The sequence below is a fragment of the Ambystoma mexicanum genome, chromosome 3p (genome assembly GCF_040938575.1).
Source record: "Ambystoma mexicanum isolate Mex_15411 chromosome 3p, UKY_AmexF1_1, whole genome shotgun sequence".
NCBI lineage: Eukaryota > Metazoa > Chordata > Amphibia > Caudata > Ambystomatidae > Ambystoma > Ambystoma mexicanum.
In genome coordinates, this window is record NC_090925.1 from 584822453 (window position 1) to 584843756 (window position 21304).

The 21304-nt window shown below is 47.7% G+C and overlaps 1 protein-coding gene across 1 annotated transcript in view; it reads left to right on the plus strand.

Moving 5' to 3' along the window:
• The window catches only part of GDAP1L1 (ganglioside induced differentiation associated protein 1 like 1), a 932901-nt gene that overhangs the window by 688824 nt on the left and 222773 nt on the right, over positions 1–21304 (plus strand). The window lies entirely within an intron of this gene.

Below are 21304 nucleotides of genomic sequence, written 5' to 3' on the forward strand. Positions count from 1 at the left end.
TTTATCTCTGGCATGCCACACTACTTCTTGTACGTCTAGAGCAGAAGTCTGCATCCTGTGGCCCCCCGCATGGTTTTCCCATGACTCCCATGATCTCTTGCCATTGGCTTTGCTGGCTAGGTCTGATGGTAGTCTTGGTCCAAAACATATGGAGATACACATTTTGCAAACCCATGTGTACTTTGTGATAAAATGTCTACTAGTCTGTTCTGCCATCATGAAACAAAATCCACAAATATATTATTGAGAAACAACATAAAAATGAGAAACCTTTGTACGGTAAAGCAGATTGCTTGCATGTTCGAATATTGGGAAGATGAGTTCAAGATTGAGATTGAATGTCCCGCTGTTCTTGTTCACATCAACTCCATGTCACATTTCGTTAAGAATAGGGAGTGAATCCTCCCAAAAAAAAGAAATGGGTCATCTAAAAATAGCACATCGGAAGTACTGTTTGTAGATGCACCATGTTAGGATAGGCTCAGGTAATCTTGTTCTCAAAGGTAACTTGTGCATTTACAGGTGGCTGATCTGTAGTGTAAATGATGCTCCGGCCAGCCCCCTTGAATGCATTGGTGTCTGGAGCATTTTACAAGCTCCCAGCAGATTTCACCGTTCCCAGTAAAATGTGAACTAAAGGGAAAAAAGCATTTCTCTCCCTGTTTGAGGAATAGAAATGCAAGTGCGAGAGTCGCGGTTTTGACAATGCATAACAAATTCTGAAATTAACGAACAGATGCAGGGAAATGTGTCCAATTTCTGTCCATTTAAAAGCACACCCTATGTGTGAATTCAGGATGCGTTCTTAAATGAGGAAAAACGCCACTGAATTTGCACAAATGTGCAAAGGGGGCAAAAAAGGGCCTCTGCAAATGTGCATCTAAGATGCATGCACTGAGATGTCATTTGTGAATAAGCACTTGCTGCAGACATTTTTCTAGAAACTTCAAGTCAACGGTTAAAATCCCGATGCTCGCAATCAAGGCTTTGTCCTTGCAAGGAAAATAAAATGAATACCAGTACGATTAGATTGTAATGTCAGTGACCCATCCATTTTCCCGTTGTTGTACGTCACCGATAACAGCAATTGGCGTTCAAGTCTAATAGGCCCATTGGCTTAATCTGCACTGTTTACAAATTACAAACTAAAGTGTATTTTCATAAATGTGGTTTTACTTTTGCTTGCTCATGAATGGAAAGAAATGGCACAAAGATTCACAATTACTTAAGCCCAAGGAACTTCAAAATGAGCACATTTACATGACCTTTTTTCAAAAATTCCCAATTACACAAAGCTGTGCTGAGTGAGAGTGTGGCCTCGCATTTGTGAGTGCAACTCATGCATGTCGGGCACTCACTAAGGTGAGCACATTCGTACTAATGGAAAGTGCAAGGCACAACAGGTCATTTCTCAATCTTCTGTGCATTGTTGTGACTTGGGACATCACAGCATGTGTGGCTGCTATTCCAAATGCAGATAAACTCATTTGCTAGAAACTGAAATGTCATTAGTTCATCACGAGGGGCCCATCAGAGGTTGTTGGGCTCTCAGCATGTGTGGACTGGGACATACCCAGTGTTGCGTAGTGAAACGCATGTTTGTACGCATGTGCGAGCCTCGTTCTGGCTCGCGCATACGGGTTAAATAAAGCGGAACCCAGAGGCAGTATTAGCCGCCGGGACCCTGAAGCGTACGATGTGTCTGCGTCTCATTCACTTTAGATGCGTGTGTGAATGGGTGGCCTGGGGCTACAAAACTAACATTGGCGACGAGGGAGACACCGGAGAGGGGGAGGTGGATTCTTGGGCTGACAACCCTAATTAATAGAGAATCTATCTGACGCCCACACAGTGCCGATCCCTACGCGGCTCTCGCGGCTGCCATTTTGGATTTTGCTATGACGGTTGCGGCACTCACAGGTGCTCGTGAACCGGTCCGAAGCATTATTGGACAATTTTTGGAAACTCCACAGCTGTCCCTGCATGGATTGCTGTGGCTAGAAAAAGGAAAGAAGATACAAAGACACTGGACACTGTCCAGGACACTGGTCATTCCAGTACATAGTTTTGGGCCCAGCAGTGAACCAATGCTGTGAGTGGGTGTTCCTAAGAGCTGTTGGGGACGACTATACAGCACATCTACAGCCTGAGTGTGCAGCTGTGTGAAGAGAGTGACAGACATGCGGCCTCATACTCTAAGGTGAGGTCTGACAACATGGGCGAACAAGAGGATGCTGCTGTTGCCCCAGCGCCATTGCCACGAAGACAGCAAGGAACATTAGCACCCATGCTGGAATTTGACCAGTCTGGGCCCCCATCCAAGCTGGGCCCCAAATGGTTATTATGAATGAAGAAATTGGAAATGTTCTTTAGAGCCACTGGCGAAACTGAGGACAGTGCCAAGGTGGCGACCATGCTGTACTCGGCAGGATCGAAGGTGCACCGCATCTTTGAGTCATTGAACTCACAGGCGACAACATATTCAGCAGTCAAGAATGCCCTACAGGATCACTTTCTACCCCTGGCATATATGGACTACGACAGGTTTGTCATGTGTGCGGAGAAACAGTTTGGCAAAGAGACATTGGACCAGTTCTGGTGGTAGGCTAAGACAGTTGGCTAGCACATGCAGGTGGGAAAATGAAGAGGGCATGGTACGCAACCAACTTCTTCAAGAATGCAGCTCTGGGAAGCTGAGAAGACAGGTACTCTGCGAGCCTGGCTTGATGCTGGCTCAAATTTTGGACATGGGGCGAGCGTATGAACTGGCGGAGAGTAGAGGGGCCCACATGGGCGCAGCATTCCGCCCAGGGAGAAGTGAAGAAGCCTTTGCAATAGGACGCTCAACGACCCAAAAACAACAGAGGGCTCCAAAGAAACCGGAAGGGTTTCAGAAATCGGATCACCCGCATGCCTGTCAATATTGTGGTTACGATCTCCCTCATGCGGGTGAATGCCCAGCAAAAGCAAGAGTATGTGGTCGATGCGGGGTATCAGGACACTACCCAAGGGTTTGCAGGGCGGCGGTACCGGTTGTTGCATCCAGAGGTCCAGCAAGAGTCGGCAGTGGCACCCCGAGAAAATCAAAGAATGTCGCTGCAATATAGCAAGGCCTACAGGAACTGGACATCGCTGAAGAAGTGGAGGAGGAGGAAGAAGTGTTTTTCATCTCCAACATAGCGTCCAGCATAAGGAAGCGACGTCAACCCACCTGTGTGGTCAGCATCGCAGCAACGCCAACGCTGGTACTGATAGACACTGGAGCATCAGTGGGTGTCCTAGCCGCGGGGCATTATGAAGCTCTATCAGGCCCACCGGTGCTTGAGGAAACAAAGGCCAAAATATACACCTTTGGAGGGGACACGCCTCTACCACTAAGAGGGGCATTTGTATCAACAGTCATTCACGGACAAAATTCCATTAAAGCCAGATTTTTTGTCACGGAAGTGAGCCCCCATTCATTACTCAGCTGTGTGGCCTCAGAGGTGCTCGACATTGTACACTTCGCTATGTTGTCAGTGTATCTGAAAGACATTGGACATTAGACACATTATGGAGCAATATGCAGACGTTTTCAGAAGCATAGGTAAACTCAAAGGGGAACCCATACGCCTCCATATCGACGAGTCGGTGAGGCATTGAAGCACAGGAGGATCCCATTCCACCTGAGGGCACAAGTTGAGCATGAGCTACAAGTTCAAAAGACTAAGCTTCGGCATCTCGTCAGCTGCCGACGTCTTCCAGAATGTGATTCGGGGCGCCCTCGCTGGCCTAAAAGTTGTGATAAATTTAAGCGACGACATTTTGGTGTTCGCTTTATCCGAGGCAGAACATATGAAAGGCTGGAAAGAACACTAGATAGAGTCAAGAGCCTGGGACTTACGTTACATAAAGGAAAATGTGAATTCTTTAAAGACTAAATTGAGTTTTTCGGATTTATTTTCCATGCCGGTGGCATTTCCCCTGACCCGGAGAAAGTGCAGGACATCCGAAAAACATCTCCTCCAGAGTCACCGTCAGAGGTCAGGAGCTTTCTGGGGATGGTGAACTATTGTGGGTGGTTCATCCGTGATCTGGGATCTTTGTCAGAGCCATTGAGAGCCCTCACTCGGAATGATGGCGTCTGGGAATGGTCCACCAGGGAGCAACAGGCGTTTGACGACATCAAGGCAACGCTGACGGGCAGTGAGACAATGGCCTACTTTGATCCCGAGAAGGAGTCAGAAATTGTGGTAGATGCTAGCCCGGTAGGATTGGGCACGGTGCTGCTACAGGTGGACACACATGGACAGATACATCCACTTGTGTATGCCAGTAAGGCGTTATCTGACACAGAAAAGCGATGCTCGCAAATTGAAAGAGAGGTGCTGGCCATCCTATGGGGATGTAAAAACTTCTGCCTATATATTCTGGGAAAGCCAGTGGTTGTCGTCACCGACCACAAGCCGCTGATCCCCATCATGGCTGGTGGATCGTCCAAGCCCCCCCCCGGATAGAGGGGTGGATGCTGTCCCTAATCGAATATGGGGTGAAACTACAATATAGGCCAGGTACCAACAACCCTGTAGACTATTTGTCTCGCCACCCAGGTTCAGGCCGGACAAAAGAGAAGCTGAAGTGATCGAATGTGTCAAAATGGTCCGCCATTGTGGCGGAGGCGGCAATGCCTGTGGCGCTAACAATCCAGGAGCTGGTAGATGTATCCAGAACCGCTAAGGTTTTTCAGGTCATTGAAGCATCCATGGACAGCGGAGACTGGAAAGGGGGTACTGGGCAATAACACCAGAAGAGAGAAGGGTGCCCAACAAGACATGCAAGCATTGTGGGGGGCACGGAATGATCTCTCAAGGTCAGAAGAAGGGCTGATGCTGAGAGGGTGCCAGATTGTCATACCTCGCGCACTGGTGTCAAAAATGTTGGACCTTGCCCACAAGGGACACAAGGGCACGGCTAAAACTAAGGTGCGCTTACGGGCCAAGGTGAGGTTCCCGAACCTAGATAACCGGTTGGAAGAGTATGTGCATCAGTGCATCAGTGGATTCCATGTCAAGCAGCCAGTCCGGCAGAGAGGGGGCCTCAAATACAATCCATGGAAAGGAGTGAACAACCGTGGGTCACAGTGCACGCAGACTTCAGATCCACAAGTTGGGCACATATTTCCTGGCGGTGGTGGACCAGTGGTCCCGGTACCCTGAAGTTAAGCTGGTGCAATCAACGACATGCGACCACACCATACTGGCTCTGGAGAAAATCTTTGCAACCCATGGGTTTCCATATGAGTTGTGCTCGGACAATGGTCCCCTTTTTCAGGGCCAAATACAACATCGAAAAGTGACTTGCCTCTGGCCAAGGGCCATTGGTGAGGCTGAAAGGTTCATGTGTACATTGAACAAAGTGTTCTGGATATCTCTGAATGGAGGGGGTGAGCTACGAAAGAATCTGTTTGAATTGGTCCGGGAGTACAGGGCAACTCCACATTAGTCCACCGGAGTGGCGCCTGCGGAAGCACTGTTCAAACGATGCCCCAGAGGTCTCATACCTGAGGTGGAGGGAAGAGACCAGGAACAATTGACAATGACCAAGTATGAGAAGAGCGGCAGGCACGGAACGAGAGGGCGAGCGCCCTGAGAAATCTACAAAAGCCTATAATTTCAGTAGGAGACACAGTGCTGGTGCGCAACCGACATCCAGAGGGTAAAATGTCCCTTACATACAAGCCCCAACCCATGGATGTAACCAATGTCAAGGGATCCATGATAACTGCAGCAGATGGACATGGAACTGTGACATGTAACGTGTCGTATTTCAAGAAGATCGAGGCCCGTCCATCCATTGGAGGCCAATGGGACAATGAGCCAGAGGAAACAAGCACCAGCCCGACAAAGGAAGATGGCGATGGTGGAGGAGACCCTCCACCAGTGGACTCTCCACATCCCGCCGAGGGCGCCATCAGGAGATACCCGAGCAGGGAGGCGAGGAAGTGTCCAGCCTGATTCCAGGACTTTATAATGGACACTGATCCCTGAAAGGCAGGGATGGTGATAGTTGACCGACGTTGAGTTGTTGCAATATGTTGTATTGATGTTCTGTTTTTCATTTAAATAAAAGGAGGAATGTTGCGTAGTGAAACGCATGTTTGTACACATGCGCAAGCCTCGTTCCGGCTCGCGCATGCAGGTTAAATAAAGCAGAACTCAAAGGTAGTATTAACCGCCGGGACCCTGAAGCATACGGACATGTCTGCGTCTCATTCACTGTAGGTCCGTGTGTGAATGGGCGGCCTGGAGCTACAACACTAACACCCAGGTCAGAATATCCCAGCTGTCTATCCACATGAATGCTGGAACCCAAACAAAAGCAAATATCAGACTGGTGCACCTGATACTTAGGGATGGGGCTTCCTTCCAGCTGTGCATCTACAGGTTACCGTTGCTAATATATTTAACTGCACAGAGATGTCAAAGGACAGTGAATAGCATATTTACAGGGAGGAGTAAGAGGGACTGCCATTGGAACACAATATAATGATGTACACTGCCGCTGCGTGGAGCATTCACACCCCGAGCCACCCCATCCGGAGTCTCTGCACATAGCTCATCCGCTCACAGTGCGCATGTGGGGTGGCCAGGAGCGAGAATACAACCGAAGAGACTCCTGTCCAAGGGTACATTCCAAACCATACATATAGAAAAGAAGACTATTATGTTCCACACTCTGTAGGTTACCATAAGGACCCGCATAGACTCGGGATAGTTGCCTGGAGAACAGGAGACAATTGAAGTCTTGTCACTGTTCTTCAAAAGTAGTGACGGCTTCAGGGCTGAGCAGGTGACCGCTTCACTGCTGAAATGTGGAATTTACCTGGAATACAGTGGGATTTGGAGAGACAGAGCTGCACAGTAGCACGTGATATGGCGCTTGCAATGTATGTAACTAATTGTGATGTATTTCTGCCAAATGCACAGGCCATTTGAATCTTTAACACTTAATTCACGGTGAGTGCCAGACTCATTAAACAGCAGGTAGTATGTGAAGCAATATATCTTATTCATTACCTTTTCAACCTGCATGATTAAGGTTTTCGCTTTTGGACATTTAGGGCCTCATTACGAGGTAGGTGGTAAGGGATTACCGGCACCGGTAAGGACACCGGTGCCGGTAATCCCTTACCACCCTATTCCGAGGTCACTTAGCGGGTCCCTTCCTTAACGCCTGGTTTTACCAGGCTTTATGGAAGGGACCCGTTAAGGGACTTCAGAGCTAATAACGGTACCGCAAATTGCAGTACCGTTATTAGCTCCTTCCCCATTCCCATTGAGCCCTATGGGGGCTCGAATGGGAATAGGGAATGGTTCCCGGAATGGGGATTTACCGGGTCCTCCAAGGCTGGAATGACCTGGTAAATCCCTATTTCGGGAACCCGGACCCGGAATGCGGTAAGGGGGTAGCCATGGTGCTGATAGCACCATGGCTACCTCCTACCTCGTAATGACGCCCTTAGTCTCTAGTCTCTACATGATAATACAAGAGCATGTCATTGTACGCTGCTTTCGTTTTGATTGCTAAATAAACGTAGAGCTATAAATAACTTTGAAAACGATTACAAAGAATACTACACATTTCTACACTTCATTATGTAGTAAGTCACAACATATTTGGCATAGCATACTTCCCAGTTAAACACATATACAGAAATAGTGGAAAACAAGTTTTACAAGATTAACCATACAAAGAAATATAGCTTGCTTGCATGGTCTAAACCTGCGAGCAAAAGGACGGTATTCAGACGGCTATGAGCTTCTCTGAACCCTCTAGCACTACTACGGTCTTCCAGCAGCTGTTTAAAACCATATGCCACTATTTATTGTACCCCCTTTCTCCAAGTTACACCACAGAGCAGAACAAGTTACTAACCCCTGGTAACGTTCTTTTGACTGGATGTTACTCCCACATATTCCTCATGTTTAGATATCTTCCATTCCAGCTTTAGCTCCTTCAGAATAATATTTAGGCAGAGGCTGCTATGCTTCGATGCCGTCGACTCGTGTCCCTCGAGGGCTTCCATCTCGTGGTCGATGTAATCGCAGGTATATATAGCGTGCGCTTGTTAGCATCAGTTTTGTTTTTACATCTTTCTCTTGCAGAATTGCCGGAATCAGTGGGTCCTAGACAGTATCAGACCTTGAAAGAGCACAATGCACAAAATTCTACTGCGGGGTAGGTTGGGAGGGGCGATGAGGAATACTTGGGAGGAACATCCAGTCAAAACAACGTTACCAGGAATAAGTAACTTGTTCTTCGAATGGATTGTGTCCTCCCACGTATTCCTCATCTTTAGATAGAATCCCAAAGCATTGTTGGGTTTTGGAGGAGGGAGTAAGAATTTTCAGATTTAAGATTTGTCATGGACCGAAAGTAGGACTGCTTTCCCAAATCCTCCTTCATGGCCTGAGGATGAATCCAGGCAGTAATGCTTTGTGAATGGTAGACCAAGTGGCTGTCGCACAAATGTCCTTTATCAGCACCCCTCTTTGCAGAGCAGAAGAAGGTCTTCTGGGAGATCTTTCTCAGCCAATTTGTAGCATTGCGTAATGGCCTGTATCATCCATCGGGACAATGTTTGTTTTGTAACTGCTAGTCCCAGTTTGCGGCCAGTATACCCTATGAAAGGTTCGTCATCTTGTCGTATTTTTGCCATCTGTGAAGCATAAAAGCTAATAGCCCTTCTAGGATCAAGCCTATGTAGCCTTTCCTCTTCTTTGCCAGGAGGAGGGGGCGGATAAAATGTTGGTAACACTATTTTTTGGGATAAATGAAAATCCAAAAACATTTTTTGTAGAAAAGAAGGTTTAACTCCAAGAACAACCTTCTCCTTGTAGAAGATTGTAAATGGAGGTTTACTAGATAGGGCCTGCAACTCACTCACCCTGTGGGCTGATGTTAATGCTACTAACAAAAATGGTCTTTAATGTTAGTAGTCTCAATGGACATGAATGGAGTGGCACATTAGGAATTTCAACATGCGATTCAGATCCCAAATAGGTACTAGAAAAGGTGTAGGAGGGAACCCGTTAGTGAGCCCTTTAAGAAATTGTATGATCGACGGCATCCTGAAATATACCTCTTATGATGTGCACTTTAAGATTGAAAGCACCTGCAAATACCCTTGCATAGTTCCCATCTGGAGCCCCAGATTTGCCAAGTGTAATAAAAAAGGTTAACACCATATGTGTATTGCACTGAAAAGGGTCCACATTATTTTCCCTGCATCAGCTGCAGAATCTGCTCCAAAGGCAGCAGTACAAAGATTTTGTTGCGGGCCTTCTGTCCGAAAGCAACATCTCCATTACGTCTTCCGGAAGGTCCCAATCCTTATATCTCAACCTCTCAGAAACCATGCGTGAAGGTTGAGTGTCTTGCCCTCTAGATGGTGAACTTGACCCTCCGGTCACAAGAGAAGCTTCACTCTTTGTGGAAGAAGCATTGGAGGGCAGATGGACATGTTTGGAAGGTCCGGGTACAACATCCTCCTGGCCTGGTCTGAAGCAATTAGGATCATGGATCTCCTGAACTTTCTCAAACTCCTGATGACTTGAGGTATCACTGGGACTGGAGGAAAAACATACAAGAGTGGAAACTCCCAGTCCACTATGAACACGTCCCCTAGAGCTCCTCTTGTGGGAAATTCCTTGAAGCAGAACATTTCACATGTTTGATTGATACTGGTTACAAATAGATCTACTTGAGGGGTTCCCCAAAGGGTGAAGATCTCTTGAAGGACTTCTTGAGCTAGTTCCCACTAGTGGGAGACTGTGCTCTTCCTGCCCAGAGCATCCACCACCACGTTCTCCTCTCCGGCTAGGTGAACTGCTGATAGAGAGATTATTTCTTGAATTGCCCAGAACCAGAGATGCATTGCCTCTCTGCACAATAGAAGTGATGCTACACCTCCTCTCTTGTTGAGGTAGTACATTGCCACGGTGTTGTCCGTCATTATCAGGACATTCTTTCCCCTTAGAGAGGTCAGAAAGGCTTACAGCACAAGTCTGATTGCCCTAAGATTGATGTTTAGTTTGGAGTCAGATGGAGACCAACGGCCGCTGACTGTTAGATCGTTGGCATGGGCTCCCCACCCCATTCTCCCTTTAAGATGTTGTCTTCACAGGCCCATCACAGGAGATCTTGTGTGACCCTGATTGGAACCTGAAGCAGATCTGACATCTTGTCCAAGAACTGAGACCACTGTGTCCTGAAAACCCATTGGGGGGATCTCATTCTCTGACGAGCCTCTGGCACCAGCAAAATGCAGGATGTCATGAGGCCGAGCAACCTCAATCAGCCGAAGGCCAGAAGACGCAGGGCACTCTGGAATTTGATGACCATCTGTAGAATGTATTAAGCCCTTACCTCGGGTGGTAGGTCTTTTCCAAAGGATGCATCATCCAGGACTGCTCAGAGGAATTGGAGTCTTTGGATTGGTATCATGTGTGACTTCTTGAAATTGAGGGAGATGCCCAGCCTGTGGAGAGAGTGGCAAGTTATGCTGAGATGTTCCAGAGCCTGTTCGCAAATCCAAGCCCTGATCTGCCAATCATCCAGGTAGGGGTAGATGTGAATCCCCCCCTCTGCTGAGAATCGCTGCCACTACTGCCATTAACTTGTTGAAAACCCTCAGCCGGAGGTCAGCCCTAATGGCAGAACTCAAAACTGACAGTCAGAACTGCCAATGGCGAACCTCAGGTACTTTCTGTGCTTGTGATGGGTAGGCACATGAAACTAAACATCCTGAAGGCTCAATGACACCATCCAATCCTGGAGCTGGAGGGCCTGAAGGATCTGAGAAAGTGTAACCATCTTGAACTTGTCCTTCCTGAGGAATAGGAAGAGTGCCACCCGTGTTCCTCTCCATTACAGGTACGATTTCTATAGCACCTTTCTCTAGCAGGCTCAAAATCTCCTGCACAAGGAAAAGATCTGGAACTTGAATGAGTGGCTCCCTGGTGGATGATCTTGGGGCCTTTTTAGAAAGGGGAAGCAGTAACCCTGTCCTACTATTTCCAATGCCCACACATCTGAAGTCATTCTCCATCATTCTTGCAGATGCTGTAAGAGTCTTCCTCACACCGGGATTTTGTGGGTTAAGGCCTCCTAGAGGTTTTGAGGCGGCTGAAGCAGTGGCTGATGGTAAAGTAGCTGTTACCTGAGTGGACTTGGCACCCCTCCCAAGTCCACCACGAGGGAATCTTCTTTGTCCCCTTTGAGTAACCAGTCCTCTTGCTCTACTAAATGAGAAATTGAAAAGATAGAGCCTACCACTTTAAGCTGATCCACTGGGGTGAGATGGCTGTGGCTGTCTGGTAGCAACGCTAAGTGACTTGGCTGCTGCCTTTGAGGTCTGCAGCTTCTCCAGGCTTTCGTCACCCTTGCTGACAAACAGCAGAGTGCCATCAAAGGGCATGTTGAGGAGTCTGGATGGCAAATCAGGTGCAAAACCTGACTTCCTCAACCGCACAAACCTGCTTATTATTGTGCTTGCCGCCATGTCTTGGCTGATACCTTCAGCAGAATTCAGTCCTGACTGAAGACTCACACATTTGCTCTTTTCCATCTCTTACAATATTCAGGAAGCTGTCTCTTTCTTCCCCTTCAGGAACATGCCCAGCCACCATGGCTATACAGTCCCACAGGGTGAATGAAAACTTTGCTAAAGCACAAGTGGCATTTGCAGATTTTAGAGCCATGCTCCTGCCAGAAAAAACTTTTCTTGCCCAAGCGTCGAAATGCTTACTTTCCCTGGGGGTCATTACGACCCGGGCGCAAAGGGATACCGGGCACCGGTAATGACACCAGTGCCAGTAATCCCTTTGCACCCTATTCTGAGGTCCCTTTGCAGGTCCTTCCCTTAACGTCTGGTTTCAGCAGGCGTTAAGGACGGAACCCGCAAAGGGATACCGGGGTCAATAACGGTACCACAATTTGCGGTACCGTTATTGCCGCCTTCCCCCTTCCCATTGAGCCCTATGGGGGCTCAAATGGGAATGGGGAATGGCATTTCAAATGGGGACTTACCGGTCCTGCAAAGGGAGTAATGGACCGGTAAGTACCCATACCACCACGTTGGTGGCGGTACCGGTATTGGTGCTAGTCATGGCGCTAATAGCGCCATGACTAGCACCAACCTCGGAATGAGGGCCCCTGTCTAGTGGGATGGTTGGAGATGATATCTGTTTCGATGTAGATGTTGCTGCTTGAACTACCATGCTCTCTGGTGTTGGATGTTTTGATAAGTAGTCAGGATTGCTGCTTGAAGGCCTGTACTTCTTGGTGAGGTTCTTATTTACTGCTGGACCTGTTTCTGGAGCCTCCCAATTTGCCTTTACCCTTTTTTTAGGATGATATGACATGGAAGTACAGGTTCCTTCTGTGGACCTTTGTCAAGCATATCTGTAAGGTTGTCTTGCTTGAAAGGAGGAGCAAGCCTACCCATCCTAAAAAATCTACTACTCTGGTCATAAACTGCCTGTAAGAGGCATCTGCATGCTCTGCTGGGTCTGGTTTGCCCAACAAAAGCTCTGGTGACGTGTCTATACCACTTGCATACTGAAGGTTTTCATATAGGTCCTTTGTCCTGGACTCTTCTGAAATAAGGAAATCTGGGACATTGGGTGTGCCGAATGCCAAACCAAATAGTGGCGTGTCTTCATCCGATGGTTCGTGCTCCTCATAAATGGAGGATAACGATTTGAAAAAATCCTTCCATGGTAAAGGTTTATAGGATTTTTCTACCTCTTTAGTAGGTAAAGGCATTGATGGCTTTGAGCCCGATGACATTGATGGCTTCAAACCCGATGGCGTCAATGGCTTCGACACCAATGGTATCGATGTTTACGGCGATTTTGGTATCGACTGAGCCCTCAAAGGGCTTGACTCTCGACTCAGTGGAGTCTTTGGTGGCTTTTTGTTGAGTCAAGATCTTGACGGTTCTCGAGGGGTCTCTAGCCTACATCTCATCTCAGGCTCAAGGGAGTGCAGGATTTAGCCTTAGCCCTTTCCTTGTCTGCTTTTCACGGCGTGACAGGAGCATGGCTTTTTGCTTTTCGTTTTGAGGGGCTCGGGGCCTCCTTCTCGAAATTTTAAGTATTTCCTGTCTGAATACCTTCCATTCAGTCTAGGACTTGGTTGGGCAGGTTATTTTTCTTTCTGGAGGGGAATCGAAGGAAGCAGAAGGCGTTCGATAGCACCTTTTCTTCATCTTCTTGGATGAAGACGAGGAGTGGTGCGACCCACTCCTGGAGTGTGAGTGATTTTTAGATCTTTTCCGAGGAGGAGAGTCGCCTCTCGACTCTTCGGATGAGCAATTTTTCAATGGGGTCATCGAGGGGGATTTTGTAGGGGTCCTACCCGCCACTAATTTCCCCTTATGCTCTTTCAGAGCCTTACCAGTCATGGACTGACAAGCCCCACAGTCTGCAGTCCTATGCTCCACACCAAGGCACCACAGACACACTCGATCAGGATCTGTGAGAGACATCTTGGTGCTGCAGTCGTGATATTTTTTTAACCTAGTCTTTGGGGTTGATGTTGTGGATGACGAGACCATCGTACTCGAGTATGTCACAGTTTTTCAGGAAAAAACAAAGTGCGCTGTAATTCTCAAAGCGTTAGCTATCGCAGAAAAATGAAACTGAAGCTAACAGGTGCTGTGCATGCCATATATACCTGCAATGACATTGACCCCGAGATGGAAGCCCTCCAGGGACATCGAGTCGACTGTATTGAAGTACAACGCCCTCTGACAAAACTTTATTTTCCGAAGCATCTAAAGTTGGAAGGGAAGATATCTTAAAGATGAGGAAAATGTTGGAGGACACAATCCATTCGAAGGTATTCTTTCTTCCATAGCTGATATGGGCTCTATGTTGATGTTAGAATAGAGGTAAAAAATCTGGCCTGATGGACAGATGTTTAGGAGGCCCCCCTTGAAAGTGAAACAAGGGACACTTCTGGGAAGGTAGCCAGACCAATTCATGTAGCTTGGAGAGCAGTCAAGGCTAAGTCAAAGTAGGAGTGGGGGTGATCATAGGTCGTTTGAGCACACACAGTGAAACACCAAGAATTATCATTAGACAGTCATGTATGAAAATATATAATATATTAGGCCCAAGAATAAACCAAAGATAACAATGAAAAGCAATAGCAAAATACCACACACGCCACACACTATGTAAAATATATACAGTCACTGGAGTCAATGCGATAAAGTTAGAAGCTCAACCAATAACTGCAAAGGAAAAAGGCAGAATCGTTAAAGCATAGACAATCTTCAGAAATGGAAAACCCTAACATTATAAGTCCAACCCTACGATGAGTGTAACCTTGAGCTGCACGTAAAAGCCTGCAGACATGCGTAAAAGACACAAATCACATTTCTAGGAAGCTGGCAAAGTTAGGGGCAGGATTCTGGAGGGTAAAAACAAGAGTATGGGGAGGATCTGCTGTGATGACCAAATCTATTCCCACCTTTCGGAGGACTTTAGGAGGCAGGGGCTACCCGAGCAAAGAGAGGACCACAAGGGATACTTCGTGCGTAAAACGTTATGGATGAACAAGGTGCAACTGGTAAGCGGTTTTAGTGCTCAGCGCCCTTAGCTCGGGTTTGGTCCAAACTTTGCAGGTCTGTAAAGGGTTGTCAGAGGTTCTATTTCCCGCCCTCAGATTAGCCTCCGAATGCACAGGCACTGCAGGTGCAGGTGCGAGTCCGGTTTGCAATAGGAGCTGTATCTGTCAATTAAATTGAAGAAGGAAACACTGATGCAGCTGCTCTCAGGCCACAAGAAGGAATGTAGGAAACCTTCCTTCAGTGACCATCACTGTCACACAGTGACGCAGGGGCACCCAACTCTCACAATCTGATGCAGCCTTCTCTCTCATGGCACAAAACAGCTGTGACAACGAAATCTAGTGAAAAGGTGCCACAGAGTGCAAGCTAGAATTCCCCCAAGGTTTGAATCAAAACTTGACATGGTGACGCTGTTTCACGGTGGCCAAGGTTTGAGCTGGATAGTCCACTGGATGGGCCTATTCCAAACAATCTCTTTTGCAGGTTAACCAGGTGGTGTTGAGAGTGATAAGTCCCACCACTCAAAGGTTTTAAGCACCTTTGCAGGTCTTCTGAGATTGAGTGCAAAGCAGGGCTCTACTGGGATAACAGCAGGCTCAGAGTGCCAACAACCCACAGCAGGGTTCCAGATAGTCTTTGGATCTGCTCGGCTCGTCTGGATACTGGGCTCTATATACAGGTCAATTCAGACCTGTTGCTGATCTGTGGGTCTGCAGTCAGGACCCCTTTTCATATTCACAAGTCTGGTGAGTGCTTGCACCCTGCCGTCCAGTGAGAAGATCTGCACCACTCATGCACGCCAGCAGCAGTCCAATCAGAGACCACTGCAGCACTCATGCCCTTGTGCACACCAGACATCCTGGCACAAGTAGTGTGGATTGGGACCAGACAATCCTAACCCACTTCCTGGGTACCCACACACGTGACCTGCAGGAGCCTGCGAAAGGAGAGGCTTTCACTGGCAAATGCATGCCCAAATAAGGAATTCCCAGGTCACAGAGACCAGGGGAAAGGCCAAAGAGCATATAAGTCGTGGATCCAATCTTTGGTGCTCAGACATTTGGTAAATTTTTCAAGCACATAAGATACATTTCTTTGCTTGCGTGCACCCTCTGAACGGCCAGGTTTTGCTTGCTTTGGGCAGGTCATGTACCATTTTGTCATCGGCCCGAATAAACAGGGAGGCTTTCATCTAGATGTCTGTTTCTAGAACAAGGTTTATTCTCTCAGACACCTCCTTCCAAAATGTGTTAGTCTTGTGGCAGAATCAAATTAAGTGGCTCAATGTTCCTGGGGCTTTCTTACATTTCCAGCATGCCTCATCATCGTCAATTAATTTCCTCTTATAGATCTACTCAAGTGTCCAGTATATCTGATGTAGAAGTTGGATATGACAGGCTTTCAGATTACAATCCAACAATGCCAGTCGTACATTGGGACAGCACCTCATCCAACCTGCTGGTTTCAGGTCTTCAGTTTTCCAGGTCCACAGTAACAGCATGGAAAACTAGACATGTTATCAATGCTTTCTGTTAATATTCCTTTCAATTGTTGGTATTCTGTGGGTGCAATCTTGCAGGTTATGCCATTCACACAACATGCTTTTAGGGATCCGTTTCCCATCCTCATATGTGTCTTTAACATAGTGTATGCCACTCAAATACCAATTGGGCGAGAATCTGATCTTTTCATGGACTTTGAAGCCATGATTTAGCCAAATCGACAACGCTAAGAAGACATAAGGGTCCACACCAAATGAATAGGATATGGAATGCCAGCTTTTTTGTTGAAACTCTGTGAGAGGTTTCTTCTCAAGTGTGCTCCTGGATTTAGTGGTAAATAAGGCACCTGGTTCCAATTGTGATGACTGGTTCGATTCAGTCTGTGTCCATATATCAATAGCAGGATTTGTCATTTTGTGCATGTGTCTCACAGAGAATTTTAAATGGTAGTTTGAGAATTAGAGCTATTCATATCCCCTAGGCAAGTTGGTAACTGCAGTTTTCACAGTCCTAGCTTCAGTTGTTTGCCATCCCATAGATATCTCTGTATCATAATATTGATATTCATAGAGAGTCCTTTTGGTGGCTGAAGAGGGAGCATGTAAAGGACGTAGTTGATCTGGGGAGCAATATTCATTTTGATACTGTTGTTCTTCCCCCATATAGACAGATGCAAGAGTTACCACCTCTCAATGACTGGCTTTAGTCTTCGGCAGTAGCATCTCAAATTTCATCAGTAATATATCCCTCCCCTAATGGGGATATCCATATTCCCAAGTACTTCATCTTAGTGGAAAACCCTGTGAATTCCCACTGATCAAACAGGTATTTCATGCAGGATGGAGACATTGGCATTATCTTTAATTTGCTCCATTTAACTTTGCACCTGGAGACCTTTATGAAGGCTTTCATCACATCCATTGGGAACGCCATGCTTACATCAAGGTTTTGCAGCACCTCCAGAAGGTCATATACATATAGCCAAATCTTCCATGATTCTCCCCCATACCCATGTCTTTGGATGTCTATGTTGTGTCTCAGCATGTTAGCCATGGGTTCCATTGTGACAATGAATAAGAGTGGCTAAAACAGGGGACAGCTGTGTCTATTACCTCTTTGAAGAGTGAACGTTCCCGAGATTAGGCCATTCGTTATGATGCTGGCTGAAGGGTCTGTGTAAAGGAGGTTTACCCATCACAAGAATATCGGTCCAAATCCAGTCTTCGCAGGGTCATGAAAAGTTACCCCAATTTGATACTCCCTAATGCTTCCTTAGCATGAAGAGACACAGCAGCTACAGGGTGTGTGGTACTCTGTCCTTGTTCCAAAGTCAGTAGCAATTTGTTTCCGCAATGTGCCTTGCTTGGACGAAGCCGTATCGATTTTCATGGATTAGCAGAGGTATCAACTTTCCCATTCCTTTAGGCAGGATTTTGGCCAGAGTTTTACTATCAGTGTTGATCAGGCCTATTGGTCTGTAATTAGCACGGGTGATGTATCCTTTTTCAAGATGGCTGTGATTAAGTTGTGTCTAAGAGTGTTTGGTAAAATGTCTGATCGGAGAGATTCAAAGAAAATGTTATGCAATTGCTATATGGCAGAATTAGGTGGAAGGTGGTAGAATTCTACTGTTAGGCCATCCATTCTATGTGTTTTGTTTGTATTTAGATTGAGGATTAACTAATTTATTCCATACAAATCATATCTTCTAAAATGCTTCAATCATTCTCTCCAGTTGTTGCAAGTCAATCTGAGATAGGAGGAAGTCTATTTCCAGAACTTCACATCTAGCCTCTGAACAGTATAGGCTCTCACAGAAACTCTTGGATTCTCCATTGATGGCTTCAGGGGTCATGTTTAGAGCCCCCATGTTGTCTCTGCTTGCTGTAAAGGCCCTTTTGCTCTCCTGAACTTTAAGCCTATGTGTGAAGAGGCCTCCTCGCTTCTCCTCCTAGTTCACCCATTTTCTGAACATTGTGTATCCCACCTTGCCCATCACAATCTTGTTCAATTCATATTTGTTCATCCTAAGTTCTGTCTGGAGAGTCTGATTCTTAGTAGCCTCATAAAAGTTTTCAATGGTCTTCCTTAAATATTTTTTTTATCTCTCTGCGTCTCATTATGAGTTGGGCCTTATGCGGGTGCTATTTCCGCCGAGTGGATATAGCGTTATCGCCAGGACCTGTGGCGCAAATAGCGCTGCATCACAAGCATGCGTGCACGCGCACAAGGCCCCAGCGGTAACGCTAATTGCACCTGCCAGAAGCAGCATCTGAAAGCTAATAGTGCTACCGCCAAGCACCAGCACAATTAGCACGCGATATTTACACCGTTGGGAAATGCATCACCCCCGGAACGGGAAACACTGCAGTGGCCATTTCGGAAATCACAATCCATCCAAAATCATAGCCCTTGGCAGCCGTCCACACTTCCAGACCATCCAACATGTCTCAGGAGAGGGCAAGAAGCAAGGCAGCCCAAGATTGTATGAGAAAACCTAAGTTTACAAAGGCAGAATTCATTGTCCGGTGGATGAGGTTGTGGCCTACCATACCAAGCTATATGGAGCAAGGCAGAAGAAGACATCCTCCCAGCGCCGCACTCAGATCTGGCAGGTGGTGAGCTGGAAGGTGTCAGCAGTCGGCTGTGTTTCCCTCGGGATGGGGGAAAACTGCCAAAAGCGTTGGAATTACCTGTGGGTCCAGGGAATTCAGTCACACCATCAACAGGACAGCATGGCCACAGGTGGAGGATCACCACCTGTACTGGACCTGAGGCCCTGGGAGGAAAAATGTAGCATTGTGATCCACATGGAGGGGATTGAGGGTGTTTGAGAATCAGGTGGGCACTGGCAGCCGTGAGGTTGAAGATTAGTCAAACTCCACCCACTTTGCATGTTACTATAACAGCTCAGCATCCCCCAGTGGGACTACCCATGAGCCGGGCACTGTGACTGGGGGCAGTGCATGGGAGCCACTACAGGCACCTATGTCAGCACCCATGTGCCAGTGCACCAAGGGCACCCCTGTGAGCCAAATCAGTAGGGTGGGAATCCAGGGGTCAGATCCAAACGCCATGCACCACACAACCATGGTGGTGGCATAGCAATGCCCCATTGGGACCTGGCAGTGACAAGTACCAGCCCCCCCCAATCATCATGTGCACCAGCCAAGTAGGTCATGGGGATCAGATACATGCAAGTCTAGCAACAGCTAGGACACCACATCAATTGCAATCCCCCAAGTGCCCCCAGCACGTGACCCCAATCGTTGGCAAACCACAACCGGACGCAAACATTCCATGCCTGTGCATCTGTCCAACAGCCCCATGCCACAACCCTCAACATCCAATAACTGACAGAATGTGTCCTAACACCATCCCCTATGTCCCCTAAAGGCAAACACGCATCACCAGAGGCATCAGGGGACAAGGATGCAGCAGGGCCATCTACATGTCCGACATCCCGCCCCACCATCAGCACCACAAGTTCAGGAAATTGAGCGCACCCCAAGGCCACTGGGCCTAGCACGCCGGGGGCACGCACGGACCCCAGAACCAGACACTGACACCAGCTCCTATGGCTCCAGCGAGGGTGTCTCTGCCCTAGCTGAGCATTTGAGGGAGAGCGAGGCCATCCAACGCCAGCAACTGCAGGTTGCAGCTTCTATTCAATTCACCTCCATCACCCCATGGAAATATCACAACAAAGCACCCCTAGGCAGAGGTCCCTAAGAGGTGCTCACGCTCCCTGGATGCTGCGGGTCAAGTAAAGAGGGCACGGCAATCATGAATGGCATGACTATGGTTGGGCTGAGTGGCCTTCATGTAGATACATTGGTTGGTGGAGCCAGGGGGATAGTGTGCTGGGGTGTTGGTGGTTGGTGGGGAAGTGGGGATAGTGTGCTGGGGTGTTAGAGGTGGGTGAGGGGTGGGGGATAGGGTGCTGGGGTGTTGGTGGTGGATGCGGGGAGGTGGGATAGTGTGCTGGGGTGTTGTTGATGGGTGGGGGAGAGGGGAACGTGTGCTGGGGTGTCGGTGGTGGGTGGAGGGAGGGAGGATGGTGTGCTGGGGTGTTGGTGTTGATTGTGTTCTTGTGCTCTTTATTCACATTGTGCAGGTTCTGTACTGGGTCAGGTCCACACATTAAAAGTAATTGTCTATTAGGGCATGTCGAGCCACTCTCCCTTCCCTCACTTCATCCCTGTGTGTGTCTACCCTGGCTCCTGCTCCCTCCAGTGTGATCTAGGCACCTGAAAATCGTGCCTTGGGGATGCCAAATATGCGCTCTATGCAAATGCAAGTCCGGCTGTTGGCATGGTTGTAGGTGGTCTCATGTGGGTCACGCACAGGGGTCATCAGTCACGCCAGCTGTGGATATCCAGAGTCACCTGCATGGGGTGTAATACGGACATCAGTCATTTGTCTTATGCATGGGCCTGCAGTCTCAATGTATCTGGCAATTGTTAGCTGTGAGCATTTGTGTGTGCATCCGGCCATGCAATGTGTATGTGTGATGGGTGTGCATAATTTCTATATTATGCCATTAATTATTGTCCTGTACATGCACACAGTGATTTTGTGGCATGTGTTCTGTGGCATGTCTGGGTTGACTGCAGATGGACAGTCAGCTGTGGCACGGGTGGACATGCTGTTGGGTGTTGCTGTGTGGATCTGTGCAGTGCTACATTCAAGATGCATTGTGGTATATGTGATCTGATGTGTCATTGTGATGGCAGTGGTGTGTCCATCACCATTGTGTCCAGGGGTGTCAAACATATGCATGCACTCTTGTATGCCCCATCGATGTTGCAGGGGCTGCACGGGTGCTACCTGTGCCTCCTCTTAACATACAATGCTTCCTGTGGCTATCCCCACTTTATTTATTGTGCTTCAACGTGAATATGTGGCAGAGTTTGTACTCACCCACTATCCAGGTCCATTGCCCTCTGTGCCTCTCTGTGTATCCCAGCAGTGTGCTGTTGTGTAGGACCATGCAGTCATGGGTGGATACTGGGTAGCGGCCACAGCAGTGGGTTATGATGAGGTCAGGGTCACAGGTCACCTGCTCATTCATGGAATGGTACTGCTTGCGGTTCCTGTAGATTACCTCATGGGCCTTGGATGCCACCAACAGAACAGTCGATGGCTGATATCACATTGGGCAGTTGTGCAGTGGCATAAA